The sequence below is a fragment of the Cervus elaphus genome, chromosome 27 (assembly GCF_910594005.1).
Source record: "Cervus elaphus chromosome 27, mCerEla1.1, whole genome shotgun sequence".
Classification (NCBI taxonomy): domain Eukaryota; kingdom Metazoa; phylum Chordata; class Mammalia; order Artiodactyla; family Cervidae; genus Cervus; species Cervus elaphus.
This window is the reverse complement of record NC_057841.1, coordinates 51,722,626-51,744,930: the sequence shown is the minus strand read 5'-3', so window position 1 is coordinate 51,744,930 and position 22,305 is coordinate 51,722,626. Positions and strand designations below refer to the sequence as shown.

At 42.0% G+C, this 22,305-nt stretch overlaps 1 protein-coding gene across 4 annotated transcripts in view; it reads left to right on the top strand.

Annotated features, from left to right (window-relative positions):
- Positions 1–15,514: 15,514 nt before the first annotated feature.
- DYM (dymeclin) overlaps positions 15,515–22,305 on the top strand; it is a 382,780-nt gene continuing 375,989 nt past the window's right edge. For 2 of the 4 annotated variants that reach the window (XM_043889417.1, XM_043889418.1), the window contains exon 1: positions 15,516–15,787. The gene's annotated coding sequence lies outside the window, so the exon portion shown is untranslated. Of the gene's footprint in view, positions 15,788–22,305 lie in introns of all 4 variants that reach the window. The other 2 variants (XM_043889420.1, XM_043889419.1) reach the window with 2 other exon arrangements.

The window sequence follows — 22,305 nt, the reverse complement described above, 5'->3', positions numbered from 1 at the left end:
TTTGACTTCTAAACTGGGACCACCAGAGAAAATGCTTTTAAAGGGCTCATGTGATTATGTCAGGTCCAAGTAATTTCCCTAATTTAAGGTCAACTAATTTTGGATATTAATTACATCTGCAAAATTCTTTTGCAGCAGCATTTAGGTTAGTATTTGATTGGTATTTGGGAGAAGATATATGTACATCAGGGGCCAGGAACCCAGGGCAACTGTCTGAGAAGCTGCTGGAGGTGATGGAATTCCAGCTGAACTACTTCAAATCCTAAAAGATGATGCTGTTAGAGTGCTGCATTCAATATGCCTGCAAATTTGGAGAACTCAGCAGTGCCCACAGGACTGGAAAAGGTCAGTTTTCATTCTAATCCCAAAGAAGGGCAATACCAAAGAATCCAAACTACTGCACAATTGTGCTCATTTCATGTGCTAGCAAGGTAATGCTCAGAATCCTTCAAGCTAGGCTTCAGCAGTACATGAACCGAGAACATCCAATTGTACAAGCTGGATTTAGAAAAGGCAGAGGAACCAGAGATTAAATTGCCAGTACCCATTGGATGGATCACAATAAACTGGAAAATTTTTCAAGAGATGAGAATACCAAACCACCTTACCTGTCTCCTGAGGAAACTGTATGCAGGTCAAGAAGCAACAGTTATGCAACTAGACGTGGAAAAACAGACTGGTTCAAAATTGGGAAAGGAGCACGTCAAGGCTGAATACTGTCACCCTGCTTATTTAACTTTTATGCAGAGTACATCACGTGAAATGCCGGGCTGGATGAAGCACAAGCTGAAATCAGGATTGCCAGGAGAAATATCAATAACCTCAGATATGCAGATGATACCACCCTAGTCGCAGAAAGCGAAGAGGAACTAAAGAGCCTCTTGATGAATGTGAAAGAGGAGAGTGAAAAATCTGGCTTAAAACTCAACATTCAAAAATCTAAGATCATGGTATCTGGTCCCATCACTTCATGGCAAATAGATGGGAGAAATGGAAACAGTGACAGACTTTTATTTTCTTGGGCTCCAAAATCACTATAGATGGTGACTACAGCCATGGAATTAAAAGATGCCTGCTCCTTGGAAGAGAAACCATGAAAAACCTAGACAGTGTATTAAAAAGCAGAGACATTACTTTGCCTACAAATGTCCATATAGTAAAAGCTATGGTTTTTCCAGTAGTCATGTATGGATGTGAGATTGAACTATAAAGAAGGCCACTAAAGAATTGATACTTTTGAACTGTGGTGTTGGAGAAGACTTTTGAGAGTCTCTTGGACTGTGAGGAGATCCAATCAGTCAATCTTAAAGGAAATCAATCCTGAATATTCATTGGAAGGACTGATGCTGAAGCTCCTATATGCTTTAGCCACCTGATGTGAAGAGGCATCTCATTAGAAAAGACCCTGATGCTGGGAAAGATTGAAGGCAGGAGAAGAGGACCACAGAGGACATGATGGTTGGATGTCATCACCAACTCAACGGACATGAGTTTGAGCAAGCTCCGAGAGATGGTGAAGGACAGGGAGGCCTGGCCTGCTGCCGTCCCTGGGGTTGCAAAAGTCAGACACGATTGAGGGACTGAACAACAACAACATCCTAATTTGGCCCCAGCAGGAAGCAGACACAAATACACAGTGACTCCGCTCCTAAGTTCTTCCAGCATGAAGCAGAGGATAGCTCCACTATGCACTATTAGGAATTGCAGTGGTCTGGCTGTCCAGGTAACTTTTTTGCGAGGCGTGGCCTCAAGGCTCCAAATAAGAAAAGAGGAACAGGGACTCTGTGGACTTAGCTGTGCAGCTGGGCCCTCCTGCAGGCAGGAGGGACTTGAGAACAGAGCAACCTCTCACTCAGCCACCCAGTCAGCATCCCGGACCTGAGGAGTCACATCCTCTGAGCATTCTGGCAGCTGGGTCTTATCTGACTGCTAAAGGCTGGCATCACAGGGAATTCATCACCATTGCATGCAGGAGGCCTAAGGGACTTCTCATTCCAGTCTTCTGCTCAGCTTACTGGCTGTGCAGTGAGTGTCTGTGTCCTTGCAGGTCCCTAAGTCTCCGTTCCTCATCTCCAATAGACAGACTTGGTTAGTTGCCAGTGTCCCTTCCCAGTGGCAATTTTATTTGATTATCTGTTCATCCAGCCTCTGGATGAATCCAGCCTCTGCTTGAATACATGAAGTGATCAGAATCTCATTTTCCTTCCAGGTAGACCATTTCACTATTAGGAAGCTTAATTTTACTTCACAACATATTGTGAAGTGTTTTTCAGGCCATTAAATTAGCTTTCTACATCAACTCTTTCTCATAGGATTGTCTGGAGATTTAAATAAAATACAGTACATAGGTCATAACAACTTGTGAATGTTTGGTTGTTAGTATTGATCTTATTGTCAAAAAGTTCTTACATGGAACTGAAATCTGCAAGCTGTAACTTCAGACCTGTGGTCCTAATTTGGTTCCCTGGAACACCAAAAATAAATGGGTCATGACCTCTGAGAACAGTGATCATATTTTTCTCAAGTCTTCCCTCTCTTTTTTAAAAAAAAATTTATTTGGCTGCATCCAGTCTTGGTTGTGGCATTCGGTATCTTCACTGAGTCATCAGGAATTTTCATTAGGGTGCTCAGATGCTCTAGTTGTGGAGTTCAGGCTCAGGTGTTGTGGCATGTGGGCTTAGATGCTCCATTCCATGTGAGATCTTAGTTGCCTGACTAGGGATTGAACCCACACACCCCGAGTTGCAAGGCGGGTTCTTAATCACTGGACCACCAAGGAAATTCCTCTCAAGTCTTTTCTTTTTTTAAGTCTTTTCTTAATCTAATTGTGCATCCTCAGTGCTGTCAGCCATTTCACATTGGACATGAGAGCTCTCTCCCTCCTGATGGCCCTTCGCAGGATAATCTGGTTCTGGTTAATGTACAGTACATGTCCCTTAGGAGGGGCACCCGGAAACTGGCAGCTGTCAGTACCTGTGAGATGATTACCACCTGGATTATGCAGGTGAATTAAAATTTATAGAAAAAGGCATGCTACATGCATTATTTAATTTAATTCTCACAGCAACTATGACATATGAATGTGTTACTGTCTCTAGTAGAAAACTAGTCTCAAAAAGGTTAAGTGACTATTATGGGCTACATGTTTGTCTCCCCCGCCACACCCCAACCCCAATTTATATATTGAAGCCCTAACCCCAATGGAACAATATTAGGAGGTGGGGTCTTTTGGAGGTAATTAGGTTTGGGTGGGGTCATGAGGGTGGAGACCCCATGAGAGGACTAGAGTCTGTATTAGGAAAGAAAGAAACTAGCCCCTCTTTCTCCACCATGTGGGGCTACGATGGCAAGAGCCATCAGCAGACCAGGACGAGTGTTCTCACCAGATACCAGATGAGCCAGTGCCCTGATCGCCAGGGGCTGGGCTCCCCAACCTCCAGAATTGGGAGAAATAAGCATCTGTGGTTTGAGCCACCCAGTCTATGGTATTCAGTTACAGGAGATAACGAATAACTGACTAGGGTAGTGACTTTCTCAAATCGTTCAGCTCATAATTATGGAACCAGAATTCAAAGTCAAGTCTGACTCCGAAGTCTGCTCTTCTTTTTTCAGAAAAGTTGGAAATGGGAGCACTGTTCACCGACAGGCTTGAAACAATAATCTAGAGATAGTTTTGACACTGCTCGTGGAGTGGCCTTCTAACAGGCAGAGGTCTTTTTTGGCCCGTTAATTTCTGAGAGACAGCACCCTCCAGGTGAAGATTTGTTCACACGTGGAATCTATTCCAACTTGCAACACAGGAAAGCTGCACTTCCGGACTTTGTAAACTGGTAGTTATAAAAAAGTCAATTCAGGAGGTTTTGAGAGACCCCTGGTCTACCCATTTGGCTCCACTTTATGACCCAGCCCTTCTTTCCCTCCTGTATTTTTTTTTTAAACAATTATTTATTTTGCTTCGTTATGTCTTGGTTGCAGCTTTTTTATGTGGGATCTTGTGTTGCAGCACGTGGGCTTCTGTGTAATTGGCATGTGGGATCTTAGTTCCTGGACTAGGGATTGAACCTGCAGCCCCTGCATTACACGGCAGATTCTTAACCACTGGACCAGCAGTGAAGTCCCTCCTCCTGCTTTTAATGTTCTGAATTTTGTATTTCATGTGTTTGCAAGTCAGTTTAAATACTTTGGAGAAGAATCTAAACAAACTAACAACTGAATAATTAGCCCCAGCTCTTTCCCCTTTTCTCCATCATATCTAATCTGAGTTTTCCAGAGTACAGGCAAGCTCTTTTAGTAGCCTGTACTACTAACTGAATTTATAGTTATCTAATACCTTCTAGGATCCTTTTAATTTAAGCCATAACCTACCCATTTTTTAACAGTTTTCAGTTTACAGAATTTAAAAATATTTAATCATACTTTTTTTTTTTGGAATTGGTGATATGTTCATGAGGTAAAAAATTCACAAGTTATAAGAGTGCACACACGAAAGATTTCTTCTTCCTGTCCCGGTTCCCAGGAACCCAGTTCCCCTCCTAAGAGACAGTCAGGTTTACCAGTTTCTTCTAGAGTTATTTTTTGAAGGTGTAAGCAAATACACACATAGGTATGTATTTCTTTCTTTCTTTCTCTTTCTTTAAGTCACTGTTTAGTTTTCTTCTTTTGATTAAAAAGTATATCTTAAAAACATATCTTGACATCCAGTCCCATCACTTCATGGCAGATAGATGGGGAATCAATGGAAACAGTGACAGACTATTTTCTTGGGTTCCAAAATCACTGCAGCTATGATGATGGTGACTGCAGCCATGAAATTAAAAAATGTTTGCTCCTTGGAAGAAAAGCTATGACAAGCCTAGACAGCATATTAAAAAGCAGAGACATTATTTTGCCGACAAAGTTTCATCTAGTCAAAGCTATGGTTTTTTCCAGTAGTCATGTATGGATGTGAGAGTTGGACTATAAAGAAGGCTGAGTGCTGAAGAATTGATGCCTTCTAACTGTGGTGTTGGAGAAGACTCTTGAGGTTCCCTTGGACAGCAAGGAGATCAAACGAGTCAATCCTAAAGAAAATCAATCCTGAATATTCATTGGAAGGACTGATGCTGAAGCTGAAGCTCCAATACTTTGGCCACCTGATGCGAAGAACTGACTCATTAGAAAAGACCCTGATGCTGGAAAAGATTGAAGGTGGGAGGAGAAGGGGACGACAGGGGATGAGACAGTTGGACGGCATCACCAACTCAATGGACATGAGTTTGAACAAGCTCCAGGAGATGGTCAAGGACAGGGAAGACTGGCGTGTTGCAGTCCATGGGGTTGCAAAGAGTTGGACACGACTGAGCAACTGAATTGAACTAACTTAAAAAGAATACGTGTGTCTTGAAGATCAGTGGCTATTAGATTGCTTTTTCTCTTTTAACATTACCAAAAAAAACTATAATCACACTTAATAACAGATTATTAAAATATAGGAAGCAAAAATGGGCAAAGTTGAAAGGAGAAAAGAGAAAGTTTATGATAATAGTTGGAGACTTCAATACAGCCCTCTCACTGATGGCTAGAACCACGAGAGAGAAGGTAAGTAGGGAAATAGAGGACTTGACCAACACAGTGAGTCAACTGGTTCTAACAGACACATGTAGAAAACTTTACTCAAAAACAAGAGGGTACACTTTCTTCTCAAGTGCACATGGGTCATTCTCATATAACAAGAAGCATATGTTAAGCCATAAACTGTCTCAATAGATTCAAAAGATAATATTATGTAGAGTATCCTCTCTGACCACAGTGAAAGGAAGTTAGAAATCAATAACAGAAGGACAACTGGAAAATTCACAAACATTTGGAAGTTAAAAACCACACTTTTTTTTTGTTTTTGGCCATGCCAAGTGGCATGTGGGATCTTACTTCACCAACCAGGCACTGAACCTGTGCCCCTTGCATTGGAAGGGTACAGTCTTAACTACTGGACTGCCAAAGAAGTCCCTAAAAAACACACTCATAAACAACTAGTGGATAAAAGAAGAATTCCCAAGGGAAATTAGAAACTGTCTTGAGGGAATTCCCTGGTGGGCCAGTGGTTAGGACTCCGAGCTTTCACTGCCAAGGGTGTAAGTTCAACTCCTGGTTGAGGAACCAAGATTCCCAAGCTGCATGATGTGCCCTCCCCTCCAAAAAACCCTTGAGACAAATGAAAATAAGAACACAATGTAACAAAACTTATGGGACACAGTGAAAACAGTGCTAAGTGAGAAATTTATAGTTATACATGTTTACATTTAAAAAGAAGAAAGATCTCAAATCAACATTACAATTTAAGGAACTAGGAAAAAAAGAGCAAACTAAACCCAAAGCTAAGAGGGAAGGAAATAGTAAAGATTAAAAGCAGAGATAAATGAAATAGGGAATAGAAAAGTGATAGAGAAAATCAACAAAACCAAACTTTGGTTTTTCAAAAAGATCAACAAAATTGACAAATTTTTATCTAGATTGCCTAAGAAAAAGAGAAGAGTCAAATTACTAAAATCATAAGTGAAAGTGGAGCATTATAATCTATGCATCAGAAATTAAGAAAGATTATAAGAGTACTATGAGCAACTGTACACCAACAATATAGATAATCTAGATGAAACAGACAAATTCCTAGAAACACAAAACCTACCAAGACTCATGAATCATGAAGAAATAGATATCCTGATAGATCTATGACTAGTAGACAGATTGACTCAGTAATCAAAAATCTCCTAGCAAAGAAAAGCCGTAGTCCTAATGGCTGCTTCACAAGTGAATTCTACAATAACATCTAAAGAAGAATTAACACCAATCATTCTCAAATTTTTCCCAAAAAATTGAAGAGGAGGTAACACTTCCTAACTCATTCTATGAGTTTTGCCTTGCCCTAATGTCAGAGCCATTCCAAAAAAAAAAAAAAAGAGAGAGAGAGAGAGAAACATACACATCAATATCTCTGGTTTATATAGATTCAAAAATTCTCAACAGAGTACTAGAAAATTAAATTCAACAGCATATTGAAAGGATTACACACCACAAGCAAGTGGGCTTTATTCCTGGAATGCAAGAATGCTTCATCGTGTTGTCGTAGAGCAGAAACCAACACAACTCTGTAAAGCAATTATCCTCCAATTAAAAATAAATTTTTAAAGAAGAATGGTTCAACACACAAAAATTGCTCAATGTAATATACCACATTGACAGAATAAAGGGGAAGAAACTCTACATCATCATTTCAAATGATGCAGAGAAAGCATTTGACAAAATTCAGCATCTTTTTATGATAAAACACTCAACAATCTAGAAATAAAAGGAAACCAATATAATAATACTATTCAGCCTTATAAAGAAGGGAGATAGTGACTTGTGCTGCAACATGGACGAACCTTTTGGACATTATGCTAACTGAAATAAGCCAGTCCCCAAAACACAAATGCTGTATGATTCCATATGAGGTATCTAAAATAGTCAAAGTCATAGCGACAGAAAGTAGAAAATGGTTGCCGTTGGTGGGTTAGGAGCAGTGGGGAAAGGGAGGTAGTGTTTAATGGGTGCTGAGTTTCAGTTGCGGTAGATGAAAAAGTTTTGGAGACAGGTGTTGGGGACAGTTAAACAACAATATAAATGTATTTAATACTACAGGGTTAAGATAGTAAATTTTGTTTGTTAACCGCAATAAAAAATGTTTTTTAAATTATCAAAAAAACCCACTATAGTAAATATTTTGCATGTAAATTATTTTATTTATGTACACTTTTTTTTTTCTTGACCCCACTGTAGGGTATACGGGATCATGGCTCCCAGACCAGGGATCAAACCCATGCCTCCTGCAGCAGAAGCACAGAGACCTAATCACTGGATAGCCAGGAAATACCCTTGTGTGTACACTCTTATTTGTAAAATAGATTTCTAGAAACGTATGTTGCAGTGTCAAAGGGTATGTGTTTCATAATTTTGAAAATATTGTCACACTGTTGGCTGTGCTGACATACAGCCTCCAGCAAAGTATGGGGCCTAGTCCCCACATCTTTGCCAACAGTATGCTATCAAATGTTTTGAATGTTCACCAATCTGATTTGAGAAAATATTTCAGGGTAGCTTTCATTTGACTCCTATTATAAGGGAGTTTTGGTGTTTAAGAGCTGTTAATGTTTCCTTTTCTATTAACTGTTCCTGTGTTGGGCAGCAGTGTTTTGAAACCAAATGCAGACATTTAGAGTTCTTTTAAATTTCATCCAGTGCTTTTTTTATTCACTGCTGTAGTTAATTGAAAGAATTTTGAAATATAGATTTCCCCACCAAGCCTATTGGCTCTCTTTATATTTTTGCCGGCCAGTGGATTTTGCTGGTCAGTTTCTGACCACAATGTCTAGTTCTCCAACTGGGATTTCCTGAGTTCCAGGGATGTCCAGAGACTCTTTGGTCCCAGAGTCATACAGTTCAATTCCGAGCTACAATCTCTCCTTCCACCATCACCGTAAAAGGCACCGTGTTCTGTGGTATGGATGTGTCATGGTGCATTCAGTCAGGCCCCTGTCATTGAACTTTTAGTATTTCGGTGACATTTTTTAGTCAAGTACACAGTTTTGCACACACAGACAATAGGGAAATGATGGATTACCCAGTACATTAGTTTGCTAAAACTGCGATAATAAAGTAGCACAAACTGGGTGTCTTTAAACAATAGAAATTTATTGTCGCACAGTTCAGGAGGCTGAAAGTCAGAGATCAAGGTGTCTGCAACATTAATTTCTTCTGAGGGCTCTAAGAGAGGATCTGTTACATACCTCTCCTCTAGCTTCTGGGCTTTACTGGCAATCTTTCATGTTCCTTGGCTTGTAGATACACAACCCTGATATCTGCCTTTATCTTCACGTGGCGTCCTCCTTGGGTTTCTGTTTCCAAATTTTCTCCTGTCATACTGAGTTAGGATCCCTTCTAGAGACTTCATTTTTCTAAAAAAGTATTTATTCATTTAGCTGCGCTGGATCTTCATTGAGGCACACAGAATCTTTTTAGTTGAGGCATGTGGACACTTGGTGGCAGTGTCTGGGATCTATTTCCCTGACCAGGGATCAAACCCAGGCCCCCTGCTTTGGGAGTGTGCAGTCTTAGCCACCAGGCCACAAGGGGAGTCCCTCTAGTGGCTTCATTTTAATTTGATTGCCTCTGTAAAGATTGTATCTTCAAATTAGGTCACATTTTAAGGTATTAGGAGTTAGAACTTTACCATATGAATTTTTTTTGACAGGGGGAGTATAATTTAATCCATAACACCTGGTGAAATGGTTTATTAATTAATTTTTTAAAAGTTTGGTGGTGGCGTCGGCTTAATTGCTAAGTCGTGTCTGACTCTTCGCGACCCCATGGACTGTAGTCCACCAGGCTCCTCTGCCCATGGGATTTTCCAGGTAAGAATAATGGAGTGGGTTGCCATTACCTTCTCCGAGGGGGAGGGGGGGAAGGATCTTCCCCACCCAGGGATTGAACCTGGGTCTCCTGCATTGCAGGCAGATTATCAACTGAGCCACCAGGGAAGCCCCCCAAAATGTTTACTAAGTGCCTATGGGAGCCTTGGACTATGCCAATAAACAGAAAGTCCCTTCTTTAGGGAATTTACATTCCAGAAGCAAGGAGGCAAATAAACAGATAACTCTGCAATGTGTCAAGGGGTGAATAAAAGCGGTGCAGAAAGATGAAGAAGGGGAAAGGATGGATAGTGCTGGAATAGAGGACAGGAGGTGAGGGTTGGGAGGCATCCCTATTTTATGCAGGGTGGACAATATCACATTTGACCAGTCTTGGAGGAGATATGGGAGAAAGTCTTCACGGTAGTCTAAATTAATTATAATTTGTTTAACTTATTTGTCTTCTGCCTGAGGGCTGAAGAGTTGATGCTTTTGAACTGTGGTGTTGGAGAAGACTCTTGAGAGTCCTTTGGACTGTGAGGAGATCCAACCAGTCCATCCTAAAGGAAATCAGTCCTGAATGTTTATTGGAAGGATTGATGTTGAAGCTGAAACTCCAACACTTTGGCCACCTGATGCAAAGAGCGGACTTGTTTGAAAAGACCCTGATGCTGGGAAGGATTGAAGGCGGGAGGAGAAGGGGACGACAGAGGATGAGATGGTTGGATGGCATCACTGATTCAAGACATGAGTTTGAGTAAACTCCAGGAGTTGGTGATGGACAGGGAGGCCTGGTGTGCGGCAGTCCATGGGGTCATGAAGAGTCGGACACGACTAAGCGACTGAACTGAACAGAACCAGAAACAAGGGCTTCCCTTGTGGTTCAGCTGGTAAAGAATCCGCCTGCAGTGTGGGAAACCTGGGTTTGATCCCTGGATTGGGAAGATTCCCCTGAGAAGGGAAAGGCTACCCATTCGAGTATTCTGGCCTGGAGAATTCCATGGACTATATAGTCCATGGGGTCACAAAGAGTCGGACACGACTAAGCAACTTTCACTTCACTTCACCAGAATGTAAGTTTCTTGAAGGCAAGAAATAATACAGTCGATAACATTCCAGTGCCTAGAGCCATGTCTGGAATTTATATGGCATGCAATAAAATATTCATTACTAAAAAAAGGGGAAAGAGTGGTCCAAGCAGAGGGAACAGTAGGTATTTTAGGTCCTGACCTGCAAGTGTTCCAGGAGTACCTACAAGGAAGCCCTTCCGATTAGGTCTGATAGAGGCAAGTGGAGGTGAGATTAGAGGGGTGGGATGGGTTGGGATTGAGGCATCTTGTAGGCCATTTAAATCCTATTGGATTAAAAAAAAATATTTATCTATTTTTTGGCTGCACTGGGTCTTTGTCACTGCGAGGGTTTTTCTCTGTTTTCAGAGAGCTGGGGCTACTCTCTAGTTGCAGTGTGCAGGCTTCTCACTGCGGTGGCTTCTCATGTTGCTCTGTGGCTCCTGTGGTTCGAGGGTGCGAAGGCGTCAGTATTTGCAGTTTCCGGGCTCTAGAGCCCAGGCTCCATAGCTGGGGGGCACGGGCTTAGTTGCCCCATGGCACGTGGGAATCAGAGATGGAACCATCTCTTCTCCTGCATTGACGGGTAGATTCTTTACTGCTGAGCCTTCAGCAAAGCCCCCATGGTTTTGATTCTGAATGAGGTGAGAAGCTGCTGGAAGTCTTTTAGCAGGTGAGGGACATGGTCTGATTAATGGAGGTGGAGGGAGGGAATCATGTTTAGAGCTTCAGAGAAAATCAAGATTACAGAATTATCTTACTTTGAGATTTGCAGTATATTTCATTCTTTGGGTAAACTAGGAAAAGTTCCATCACTCCATAGCCATTTGATCATATTAGAAACCATTTACTACTGAAGGACCATGGTGGAATAATTTTTTCTTGTTGATTTGGTTCCGTTCTATTTGTTTTAACGCTAAAGGAAATCTCAATTTTGCAGGTATAAGTTTTACTAGTACGATGTTGAGGACTTCCCTGGTGATCCAGTGGTTAGGGCTGTGTGTTTTCACTGCTGGTTCCTTGGTTCACTCCCTTATCAGGGAACTAAGGGCTACTCTCTAATTGTGGTGCTTGGGCTTCTCATTGTGCTGGCTTCTCTCGTTGCTGAGCTCAGGCTCTAGGGCTCGAGGGCTTCAGTAGTTGCAGAAAGTGGCTCAGTAGCTGTGGCTCCTGAGTTCTAGAGTACAGGCTCAGTAGCTGTGACACATGGTCTTAGTTGCTCCCCAGCATGTGGAATCTTCCTGGATCAGGGATTGAACCTGTGTCTCCTGCATTGGCAGGCAGATTCTTTACCCCTGAGCCATCAGGGAAGCCCTATGCATTTTCTGTTTTATAGTTACTTTCTAAGTAGCATGGGCATTTGTACATTCCCAGACTGGGAATGTGTTGGCAAGATAGGTAGCCATTTGGGAGTTTTCTTTTAAATTTATTTTTATTTATTTATTGGTTTTTTTTTTTTTTTTTTGGATTCACTGCACGGCTTGTGGGAATCTTAGTTTCCTGACCAGGGATTAAACCCAGGTTCATGGCAGTGAAAGCCTGGGTCTTAAACCACTGGACCACCAGGGAATTCCTGGAAGTTTTCTTTTATTTATATTTTAAAACTTTTGAGTGTATTTGTTTTCTACTACTGCTACAAAAAAATTATCACACATACAGTGGCTTAAAACAACAAACACTATCTTACAGCTCTGTGGATAAAAATTCTGACTCAGTCTCACTGAGCTGAAATCAAGGTATCAGCAAGACTGTGTCCTCTGAAGGCTCAGGGGATAATCTGTTTCCTTGCCTTTTCCAGATTCTGGAGGTCACTCCCACATCCTGTCTCTCATCATTTTCAAAGCCAGCAATGCCTGATCCTCACGTTGAATCACCTGATCTTCTGCCAGAGCCATATTTATGACTCACTTTTTCTGTCTCCCTCTTACTTTCTACTTTTGTGGTCACAATGGGCCCACTCTGATAATAAGGGATAATCTATTTTAAGGTCATCTGATTAGCAACCTTAACGTTATCTGTAACCTTAATTCCCCTTTGCCATGTAACCTAATATCTTCATAAGTTCTGGGGATTAGGATGTGGACATCTTTTCAGTTCAGTTCAGTCGCTCAGTTGTGTACGACTATTTGCGACCCCATGAATCGCAGCACACCAGGCCTCCCTGTCCATCACCAACTCCCGGAGTCCACTCAAACTCATGCCCATCAAGTCAGTGATGCCATCCAACCATCTCATCCTCTGTCATCCCCTTCTCCTTCTGCCCACAATCCCTCCCAGCATCAGGGTCTTTTCCAATGAGTCAACTCTTCCCATGAGGTGGCCAAAGTATTGGAGTTTCAGCTTCAGCATCAGTCCTTCCAATGAACATCCAGGACTGATCTCCTTTAGGATGGACTGGTTGGATCTCCTTGCAGTCCAAGGGACTCTCAAGAGTCTTCTCCAACACCACAGTTCAAAAGCATCAATTCTTTGGCACTCAGCTTTCTTCACAGTCCAACTCTCACATCCATACACGACCACTGGAATAACCATAGGCTTGACTAGACGGACCTTTGTTGGCAAAGTAATGTCTCTGCCTTTTAATATGCTGTCTAAGTTGGTCGTAACTTTCCTTCCAAGAAGTAAGGGTCTTTTAGTTTCATGGCTGCAGTCACCATCTGCAGTGATTTTGGAGCCCCCCCCCCCCCCAAAATAAAGTCAGCCACTGTTTCCACTGTTTCCCCATCTATTTGCCATGAAGTGATGGGACTGGATGCCATGATCTTAGTTTTCTGAATGTTGAACTTTAAGCCAACTTTTTCACTCTCTTTTTTCACTTTCAGCAAGAGGCTTTTTAGTTCCTCTTCACTTTCTGCCTTAAGGGTGATGTCATCTGCATATCTGAGGTTATTGATATTTCTCCAGGCAATCTTGATTCCAGCTTGTGCTTCCTCCAGCTCAGCGTTTCTCATGATGTACTCTGCATATAAGTTAGATACGCAGAGTGACAATATACAGCCCTGATGTACTCCTTTTTCTATTTGGAACCAGTCTGTTGTTCCATGTCCAGTTCTAACTGTTGCTTCTTGACCTGCACATAGGTTTCTCAAGAGGCAGGTCAGGTGGTCTGGTATCCCCATCTTTTTCAGAATTTTCCACAGTTTATTGTGATCCACACAGCCACACACATCTTCTAGGTGGCCATTATCCGAGCTGCCACATGGAATAATTTTAATTTTAGAGAACTGCAAAGTACAGATAGTTTCAGAATATCCTCTGCCCAGTTCCCTTAAATGTTAGTATCTTACTTAACCATTACACATTTGTCAAAACTAAGAAATTAACATTGGTTATCCTTAACTAAAGTCCAGACTTTATCTGGATTTCATCAGTTTTCCCACTATTGTTGTTTTTGGTTCCAGGATCCAATCCAAGATACCCCTTACATTTAGTGTGAGGGTTTTTATGGCTTTCTTGTTAGTGCTTCTGCACTAACTAGACACTGAAATAGTCAAGTCAGTCAAAGTTATTGTGCTACTTGTGCAGGCAGTATTGAAAGTTGGTGACCAAGGATGATACTTTGCACATTACATCCACAATAAGTAGTTTTTAAAAGACTGCTACTCCAACTCATGCATTATTTATTGTGAAAACCATTCCTATTATTATTCTCTGATTTATCATGTTTGCTTAGCAACATTATGACAAGTGCCTATGAACACTGGTTTCTAGTGAAACTTTTATTTTAAGTTATACAAAAGATACAAAAGGGAGAGGATATTAAATCTCACAAACAGGATTGCCTGGAAGTAGAATAAGTTGCTTCTTGGTCTATAAGTCAGTTCTGAAGAGACACTCACAATTGTTGCTAGGTCATTTTGAGGTAGAACAGACTGTGTACTCTTTGTAGAGGCAAAATTCTAAAGTACTTTGAGGTTTATTTTGGTGCTTGACTCTCTTTTTGCTCCATAAATTTAATTAGCATGTAATTTATATATATATTGCAGACAAATTAGAAAACACATATGAAAAAACTATTTTTAATCATGCATGATCTTATTCCCCAAAGAGAATAACTGTTAATATTCTGTCTGCCTCTCCCCTCTTGGGAGTATATACATAAGTATTACAAACATAATTTATTATCCAATTTTCAAAAATAAATGGAATAATACTATACATACTGTTTTTACTCCATGTATCATGAACACAGTAGCCATGGCATTATTTACAATGGCTGCATGGCCATGTCCACTTCTTTTCAGCTAGGCTCCCAGGTATCTTGTATTTTAGTATATTTTCTTGTAGTAATTCTGCAAATTCGGAGAACCTGCTGGCAATAAAAGCTGGAAAAGTATATGTAAGACCTCTATAATACTTCAGTATATAGGCATATACTATTTATATTAAGGAAGTAACACTGTTACCTATCTCACAGCGTTATTTGAAGAGATTAAGTATTGGACAGCACATAGAAAACAATCCATAATCTGAGTTGTTAATTACTATCATGACATCGACAAGCGTTCTATATGGGAAGTATAATCATGGTCTTGTATACATATTTCATATGAGAAAACTGGCTGGAGAGGTGAACTAAAGGCTTAGTGACATCAATCTGGTAACCTCAGCTTATCTGGCTACAAATTCCATGCTTTTGGCGCTGTACCATATCGACACTTTATGTCGGACCTGTTCTTTCTGACAGGATGGCAGGCTGTCCCTGCTACCCGAGCTCCATCGAACACTATTTTCCTATTTTCCAAATTCTTCAGAGTCCTCCAAGGAACTGCTTGATTCTCAGATGACTATTGGGTTGGAATGAAAAGGGGCCTTTAGTAAACGTAAGTTCCCAGCACAAGCGCTGCGGGGTAATCCAGGACGTCACCACGAGGGTGAGAAAGCTGAGCGGCATCTCGGTTTTGCCACGTGGCTTTGCCGTTACCCTGGAGGCGCAGGCGGGCGGAGAAACGTCTAACGCCCCACCCCCCCCCCCCCCCGCTCAGGACTACACTTCCCAGAAGCCCGCGCGCCGCACGCCAAGTGACCGCCGGCTGGCGCGCGCTGGGCCGTTCGGCCCCCAGCGGCGTTCTCCGCTTGCTTCTCTCTTCAGTCCCCGCCTCCGGGCCTCCGCCTTGACGCTGCCCGGGCCGGAGCCGAGCGGAGGATCCGGAGCCGGAGCCGTGGAGACGTGGGAAACATGGAGGCTTGAGGCGGCGTGCGCCATCCCAGCTGCTGCGTGACCGAGGCTCGTCGTGTCCCCGCTGTTACCCGACCGTCTGTCCGTGCGCTGAAAGCGGATCTCCCCGCCGGCTGAGGCAGGTGGGCTGTGGCGCCGCCCCCCGGCCGCGCGGCCCTGGAAGCCGGGCGGGGCCGCCAGCCCCTAGTCAGAGCGGTTTTGGGAGCAGCCTCCCCTCCCCCGGTCGGGGCTGGGCAGAAGAGTTCCCCAGCCGTGCAGGGGCTGTGCCCGGGCCGGGAGAGCCGCCCCCCGCATCCAGGGTTCAGTGGCACTCGGCGCCGAGAAGTGAGGGGGTGTGTTAACCAAGCGAGTGGGTGGGGGCCGGCCTCAGTCCGTGTGGGCCACCGAAGAGCAAGTCGGTGATGAGGAAGGTGGGATTGAGGTGACCGGTGGGCGTGTGATGGGCAGCCAAGCAATATTGATTTGGAGGGGGCGGACAAATTTTTATTGATGTAATTTACATACCATACAATTCACCCTTTAAAAGTACTATCGAAGTATAACTCAGTGTTTTTTTTTTTTTCACTCAGTGTATTTTAAAAAGCATAGTCACAGGGTTGTGCAGCTATCTTAATTTCAGAACATCTTTGTCACCCAAAAAAGAAACCTGTACCCATTAGAAGTCACTCCTTATTCTCCACTCCCCCTCTCCCTGGCAACTAGCGATTGTATTTTAACTGAAAGGTGAGAGGGTGGGAAGTTAGCTCGTCGAGTGTTTGTGAACAGTACTGGATTAACAGAGTTGATAGGATGAAAGTACTGAAATACAGAGAAGCAATGGGATGATTGTAATAGGGCCAGCAGAGGAGTGCGCAGGATAGACTTGCTAAGGGGGGGATTGAGTAGAATCCTTAGAAGAGGGAAGGTTGGAGGGAGAGACATGTAGAGAGGTGTGCTGAAAGAGATGAAAACGTGTGTGTAGGCGGTGGAAGAGGGACCCCGGAAGAAAGTTTGTGTGTGTATAACTGTGTGTCTGTGTGTGTGTGTTTACAGCACCCTTTCAGAGGGAACCTGTCTTTGGGCGGATCAGTTGAGGGCTCGAGAGAGGAACTGGAGGTGGGAGGGAAGACGATCTATGGGAATCGGTGAATGGTTGCTGCTGAGCTTGAAATTTACGAATAATGTAGATTTCTGAATGGTTATCCTGCTTTGTGTTGTTTGTCTTAGATAATTCTCTCTGCAACTCAGATATGAGCAAATATAACTCTTCCCATTCTGCAAATGAAGAATCAGTCTTTTAGCTGATAGGTGACTTCCTGAAACTCATTAGATTAGTAAATAAGGCAAAATGAGTGGGAATAAAATAGTAATTGATGCACGTGGATTAAGTGGCAGGAAATTGAGGTGGGGCAGATGTTATAGGAGGGCTTCCCAGATGGCTCTGGTAAAGAATCCACCTGCCAAGCAGGAAATGCAGGTGAAACTTGGGTTTGATTCCCTGGAGAAGAAAATGGTGACCACTCTTGCCTGGAGAATCCCACTGACGAGTCTGGTGGGCTACAGCCCATGGAGTCGTAAATGAGTCGGACACTACTTAGTGACTAAACAACAAATGTTACAGGAAGGAGTTTAAACTAGTCAACTATTAAATGTCCATATTATGATGATAAATAGGTCAAGGACTTTGTACTTTTTAATTTGGAAAAGTTCAATCTGGGCTAATATAATATACCCCCATGTACCCATTACCCAGCTCTAACAGTAACTCAGGCTAATTTAATTTCATTTATGGCTCTGTCAATTCTTAGTCCCACTCCATTTTGTAAATATTTGAGTATATATCTCTAGAAGATTGAGTCACTCTTTTTAATATACCCACAATATGATTAGCATACACCCCAAATAATCTCTTTTATATTTAGAAGGACTTATTTTTTAAAATGTGGCATCCATCTGATACTGAATAAGCAGTGCAAACATTTTGATGTTTGACTTTCTGAAAAATACAGTATTGTTTCCAGATTTTTCCAGTCAATCCTGCTCTCCTGATGCTTCTATTTTCTTGGTTGATATGGTTCATCCTTCTATAGAAAGTTTTAAGAATTGTCACTTGGGCTGGCTTTTTAGTGGGTGGAGTTTTGTGAGAGCATGAGAAAAATAGAAGTGAACTAAACTACAAAATGCACAAATAACTGTTATCTCTGGTAATGCTTTAAGTATTTGGGCAGTTTGATTATGCTTCTCTCCTCTAGATGATTTCACATATTGTTAGAAGTTGTTTAATGTGTGTATGTTAGTTTTCTATGATTACGGTAACAAATCACAAATTTAGTGGCTTAAAACAATACAGACTTATTCTTTTTTAAAATTATTTATTTGGCTGTGCCGGGTCTTAGTTGTGGCATGCAGGACTTCCCGTCTTCATTGCACCATGTGTGATCTTTAGTTGTGGTGTGCGAACTCTCAGTTGTGGCACATGGGATCTAGTTCCCTCTCCAGGGATGGGACCCCGGCACCCTGCATTGGGAGTACGAGAGTCCCAGCCACTGGACCGCCCGGGAAGTCCCCAGACTTATTCTTTTAAAGTTCTGTGTTTTAGAAGTCCAAAGTGGGTCTTAAGTTAGGTGGTTAAACCTGTCTTCCTTTTGGGAAGTTTCTAGGGGAGAATCTGTTTCCTTGCCTCTCCCAACCACATTCCTTCGTTTGTGACCCTCTTCATCTTCAAAACCAGCCGCATTGCATCTTTCTGTTGCAGTTGATCTGACCACAACTGGGAAAGATTCTCCATTTTTAAGGATCTATGTGATTAGATCAGGTACACCTGGATAATTCAGGGTAATTTCCCCCAACTCAAAGTCCTTAATTTAATGATTCCTGCAAAGTCCCTTTTGCTATGTAAAACACCAGAATCACAGGTTCCATAGATTAGGAGGTGGCCATCTTCGGGAATTGTTACTCTGCCTATCACAGTGTGTTCGGGGATACTTTGTTCAGTGATTTTGTTTGCTGTTACAAATGCAGTTTGTCATCTTTCACTTCATAAGATAATGGGCTTAGTGCTAGAGAGGACTGTTTCATTTTCCCTTTAGTGATGGTAAACGGATAATGTGGGAAATGTCTGTGACATTTGTAGAGCGAGACCTTTAAAAAAAAAGTGTAATAATGTGTAAAGTCTTTCTGTATTTCATTTCGGTCTTTTTCACATTCATGTTTTTTGAGCATTGCATACTTGTAATCAGAGTGTACATATAATGCTCAAGTCACAGGACACTCTGGGGCAGTGATGGTTCCCTGCCTGGAGTGAGAGACCAGGTGCTGTCTGTCCTGGTGGGTGATGGAGGCACCTCCAGTTCAATAGGAAGACAGAGGGAGAGAAAATTTTCAGGAGGAACCAACTACTGTGAGAGTTGGGCTCGAATTCCCTTCCAGGATTTTCCTTAATGTGACTCAGCTGTATGGTTGTGGGCCTGAAAAGCAGAGGAGCAAGATGGCCTTTGCTGCTCTTCCTTTCCCAGGCTGTGGAGAAGATGCTGAAACTTCTCGGTGGAGATTTCAGGAAGTCCTGTTTCTTGAGGGGGTTCCACTTTCCAGCTTAGCTCTCAGGGTCTTAACTGCCTCTGAGTTTGAAGGTCCTGTCTCTCTGATGGTGGTGTGTTTTAGCTTACCGCTAAGCTAAATATAATGAAAATATAATAATATTAATAGGTAATAATTACTTATTAATAAGTATAATGGGAATCATTAAATATCTGTGCCTATCTTTAAGCTTATTTTCCCTATTAAGATTCTTAGTTGAGCTTAATGCTCTGAACTTCTTAAAAGCTGCTTGCAGTTTTAAGTGATCCTCCTGTTGGTCTGTTCCTAGATGAAGTAATTTAGTAGGACTGAGAACAAGTTTACATAGCTCTTATTTGCTACTGACTTTTTGTTTTCATTCTTTTAGGAAAGTTTGGTCAATAGTTTTTGATGTCTTCTCTAGTTTTTAGCATTGTTTTAAAAATTCAGACACCAGGCAAGGGGTGGGGATGGGTGAAATGGGTGAAAGTGGTCAAAAGATGCAGACGTCCAGTTATAAAATAAATCATCTAGGAATGTAATGTGCAGTGTGGTGACTGTAGTCAATAATACTGTCCTATATGTTTGAAAGTTGCTAAGAGTAGATCTTGAATTTCTCATTACAAGAAAAAAATTAACTGTTTATGGTGGTAGATGTTAACTAGACTGATTGTGGTGATGATTTTGCAATACAGTATTTGTTGTTGTACACCTGAAACTAATATAATGTTATATGTGAATTATATCTCAATTGAAAAATGCAGGCCCCCAAAGTGACTGTAACTCTCCGATAAGGTCATTGGGGAAAAAAAAAAACCAAACATTTTTTGGTATGTAATACGACTGATAATAAATTTCTTTTTTAGATTGAGTCAGTCACTGAATCTTGACAATTATTCCTTCAAAATATCTCTTGCAACCCTCCACCTTAGAATATTTTCAGAGCCTCCTGTGTCAGTCAAGATTTGATTTGGCTTTACATGCAAATACTAGCTTAAACATATCATTACTTTGTTTCTTATGTAAAAGAAGTCCAGAGGTAGACAATTCAGGGCTGATACGGTGGCTCTACTGTCATTAGGGTGCTGTGCTTAAGTCATGTCTGACTTTGTGACCCTACAGACTATAGCCCACCAGGCTCCTCTGTCCATGGGATTTTCCCAGCAAGAATACTGGAATGGGTTGCCATTTTCTCTTCCCAGTTTAGGGATTGAACCCATATCTTCTTTGTTGACAGGCAGATTGTTTACCACTGAGCTGCCTGGGAAGCCCACTGTCATTAGTGACCCATCCTCTTCTCCAGCTTCTCACCCTGTCATCTCTAGGGTACAGCCCTTGATTTCTGTGTCCAGATGGTAATTTATGGCTTGTCAGATAAATGATCTGACACCCACAAGATGGTTATGGACTAGATGTTCAGTTCAGTAGCTCAGTCGTGTCCGACTCTTCATGACCCCATGAACCGCAGCGCGTCAGGCCTCCCTGTCCATCGCCAGCTCCCGGAGTTTACTCAAACCCATTTCCATTGAGTCGGTAATGCCATCCAACCATCTCATCCTCTGTCGTCCCCTTCTCCTCCTGCTCTCAATCTTTCCCAGCATCAGGGTCTTTTCCAATGAGTCAGCTCTTCGCATCAGGTGGCCAAAGTATTAGAGTTTCAGCTTCAACATCAGTTCCACCAATGAACACCCAGGACTGATCTCCTTTAGGATGGACTGGTTGGATCTCCTTGCAGTCCAAGGGACTCTCAAGAGTCTTCTCCAACACCACAGTTCAAAAGCATCAATTCTTTGGCATTTAGCTTTCTTTATAGTCCAACTCTCACATCCATACATGACCACTGGAAAAACCATAGCCTTGACTAGATGGACCTTTGTTGAAAAAGTAATGTCTCTGCTTTTCAATATGCTGTCTAGATTGGTCATAACTTTCCTTCCATGGAGTAAGCATCTTTTAATTTCATGGCTACAATCACCATCTGCAGTGATTTTGGAGCCCAGAAAAATAAAGTCAGCCACTGTTTCCACTGTTTCCCCATCTATTAGCCATGAAGTGATGGGACTGGATGCCATGATCTTAGTTTTCTGAATGTTGAGCTTTAAGCCAACTTTTTCACTCTCCTCTTTCACTTTCATCAAGAGGCTCTTTAGTTCTTCTTCACTTTCTGCCATAAGGGTGGTGTCATCTGCATATCTGAGGTTATTGATATTTCTCCCGCCAGTCTTGATTCCAGCTTGTGCTTCCTCCAGCCCGGCATTTCTCATGATGTACTCTGCATATAAATTGAATAAGCAGGGTGACAGTATACAGCCTTGACATACTCCTTTTCCTATTTGGAACCAGTCTGTTGTTCCATGTCCAGTTCTAACTGTTGCTTCCTGACCTGCATAGATGTAGATATTTTGAAATCATCAATGTACTGGGGAGGAGTTCACTAGTTTAGAAGACTGAGAGATAGGTGCAATATTATGGTTACAGTGGGCATAGTAGAAGAAATGCCCTTTAGTAAAATTTCCCCTTCGGGCATCAGCTTGCTTTCTGGCCTTTTTTGCTTCCCTCCCTATTCTAGCCATGTTGAGCTTTCAGTTCCTGGAATGGACCCTGCCTGTTTTGCCTAATCCTAGGCCTACTCCCAGGCTTTTCTCCTTACTTTGAACCCCTGCACCCAACCAGGCCATTCCTTCAGGTCTTAGCTTTTTATGGCATGACCTCTGGGAAGCTTTCACTGAGTCTTGGATAGTTGCCATATTATAATTTTTTGTTGGTCTGTATCTCATACTCAGCTGTAAATAAAATCCATCTTTCCCTGTTTTAGCCTTGGCTCTTAGTATAAGACTGGCCACATGGTGGGCACTCACAAAATACAGAGTCGTGCTTCCATAACCAGTATGATGGATCTTAGGTATTGCTAGTTTGTTTGTTCAGCCCTGCAACTCTTCTTTGATATTGGCATTTTGAGTTGTTAATATGAATCAGTGATTGTGAAATAGTAAAGCACATTCTGTCCAATTTAGGAGAGTTAATTGACTCCAATTAAGAGTTAATACTTAAAGCAACACTTGCGGATTGTTAGGAAAGGTAAATTATAATAATATATAATATTATT